Source organism: Penaeus japonicus, unplaced genomic scaffold (assembly GCF_977035675.1).
Source record: "Penaeus japonicus unplaced genomic scaffold, GWHDUDI00000001_assembly GWHDUDI00000010, whole genome shotgun sequence".
NCBI classification, from domain to species: Eukaryota; Metazoa; Arthropoda; class Malacostraca; order Decapoda; family Penaeidae; genus Penaeus; species Penaeus japonicus.
In genome coordinates, this window is record NW_028234412.1 from 1,165,513 (window position 1) to 1,168,012 (window position 2,500).

The following is a 2,500-nucleotide window of genomic DNA, read 5'->3' on the forward strand; positions in this document are numbered from 1 at the left end:
CTCTCTCCCTCCTCTCTCCATCTCTCTCTCTCTCTCTCTCTCTCTCTCTCTCTCTCTCTCTCTCTCTCTCTCTATCTATCTATCTATCTATCTATCTATCTATCTCTCTCTCTCTCTCTCTCTTACTCTCTCTGTGTGTATCTCTCTTTCTCTTACTCTCTCTCTCTCTCTCTCTCTGCCTATATTTATATCAAATATAGTTTATATAATTAAAACATGGTCGAATATAGATCTTACTCGCTTCAAAAATATTCGAACTCATTCACAATTTTAACGTTTCGCTTTCCTTATCAATTATCAACTTCGAGTTCATCTGATTTTATTAATAGTGATCGATAAAATGGCTAGGTGTTTTTTCCTCTCTTTTTATTGATCGAGTTTGATAGACATGCGTGAATTCCGTAACTGCGGGGCTTCGTAGCCTGTGTATATTTAGCGGTAAAGTTTTGGCACAAGGTATGGTGATTTCACATTAGCATCTAATACGAGGGAATGTTCTAGATGTCCAAATTCACGATAAGGTGTGCAGTGTTCTGTAGTTAGTTTATAAGAATAGAATTTCTTTCTCTCTCTCTCTCTCACACTCTCTCTCTCTCTCGCTCAAAATATAAGTCATACATCTCAAAAATCTCTCAGTCTCGCTCTCCTCTCTCTCTCTATACCTCCAAGTCTCGCTCATCTCTCTCGATCTTTCTCTCTCGCCAGAAATCTTTCTCATATCAATACTCTATATCTGTCATCAAGTTCAAGCTCTCAAACTAAATCATCATATAAAATCTTATCGCTCTACTCAAATAAAAAATCAAAAAAAATCAAAGAAAAATCTCTTCACAACTTCTGTCCTCCATCGCTCTTCTCTCTCTTTACTCTCTCGCTCTCTCTCAAAGAAATCTCTCTCTCTCTCCAAAATCAATCTCATGGCTGCTCTCCAAAATTCTCTCTCTCTCCTCTCATCTCTCCATAACCTCTCTCCTCTCAAAAATCTCTCTCTCCTCTCATCTCTCTATATATATATATATATATATATATATATATATATGTGTGTGTGTGTGTGTGTGTGTGTGTGTGTGTGTGTGTGTGTGTGTGTAGCTGTCTATCTATCTATTTATCTATTTTTTCTCTGTTTCTTTCTCTCTTTCTTTCTCTTTATCTTTCTCTCTTTCTCTCTCTCTCTCTCTCTAGCTATCCATGTCTCTCTCTCTGCCTCTGTTTCTCTCTCTCTCTCTCTCCCCCTCTCTCTCTTTCTGCCTCTGTTTATCTCTCTCTCTGCCTCTATTCATCTCTCTCTCTCTCTCTCTCTCTCTCTCTCTCTCTCTCTCTCTCTCTCTCTCTCTCTCTCTCTCTCTCTCTCTCTCTCTCTCTCTCTTCTCCTCCCTCTCTCTTTCTCTCTCTCTTTCTCCTTCTCTCTCTCTCTTTCTTTTCTTCTCTTCTCTCTCTCTCTCTCTCTCTCTCTCTCTCTCTCTCTCTCTCTCTCTCTCTCTCTCTCTCTCTCTCTCTCTCTATCTATCTATCTATCTCTCTAGCTATCTATTTATCTGTCTCTGCCTCTGTTTATCGCTCCTTCTTTCTCTCTCTCTCTCTCTACCTCTATTTATCTCTCTCTATTTTTTCCCTATCTCTCTCTCTTCTCTCTTTCTTTTTCTTTCGTATATGTGATATATATTCTTTAGCTGTCTTTAGCTCTCTATTTGTCGATCATTTATTATACTCTCGATTTGTGTGTCTGTCTGCCTCGGTGTCCATTTGCCTGTCTGTCTGTCTCTCTGTCTGTCTGTCTGTCTCTCTCTCTCTCTCTCTCTCTCTATCTCTCTCTCTCTCTCTCTCTCTCTCTTATCCTTCTTCTTATCCTTCTTCTTCTTCTTCTTCGTCTTCTTCTTCTCACACACAGTGTCATCATTCTATTCAAATCTCTACAAACAAACAGAAAATCAACTCGACACTAAATCCCCGATGCTACAACAAATTGTCTGTCCCAAAGAAGCGCAGACACGAAGTACCTACTCGTGACGGTAGCTCCAGCTCATACTATATGTCTATATTGATCCCACTTATACCAATAGTGTTACACCATCGATAATCTATGCATACGTTCGCCAGTCTGGGAGAGTGTGGTAGTGTGGTAGTGTGGTAGTGTGGTAGGAGAAGGGAAGAAACTGGTAGGTTTTATGAAGATAAGAGATTGTGTTAGAGAGGTTAAGTGTGATTTAGTAAAGTGAATGTTATTTGTATGCAATCAGTTGAAGTTGATTTTAGATAGTGATTGGTTTTACTTTCAGTGTGTCTTTTTTATTTTATTTTTATTTTATTTATTATTATTATTATTAATATTATTATTTTTTTTAGCTGAAACTGATAGTATGATAGTTAGATAGAAAGATGCACATTTAGATTATAAATGGGAATATGAAAGAATGACTGCAGAGAGTCAGATATCTCAAGTGATACATAATTAAATATATAGGATAAAAAAAAATAGGTAAAGAAAAAAACAATAAATAAA

General features: G+C 37.5%; 1 protein-coding gene across 2 annotated transcripts in view; it reads left to right on the plus strand.

Annotated features, from left to right (window-relative positions):
- LOC122267615 (uncharacterized) overlaps positions 1-2,500 on the plus strand; it is a 538,677-nt gene that overhangs the window by 442,332 nt on the left and 93,845 nt on the right. The window lies entirely within an intron of this gene.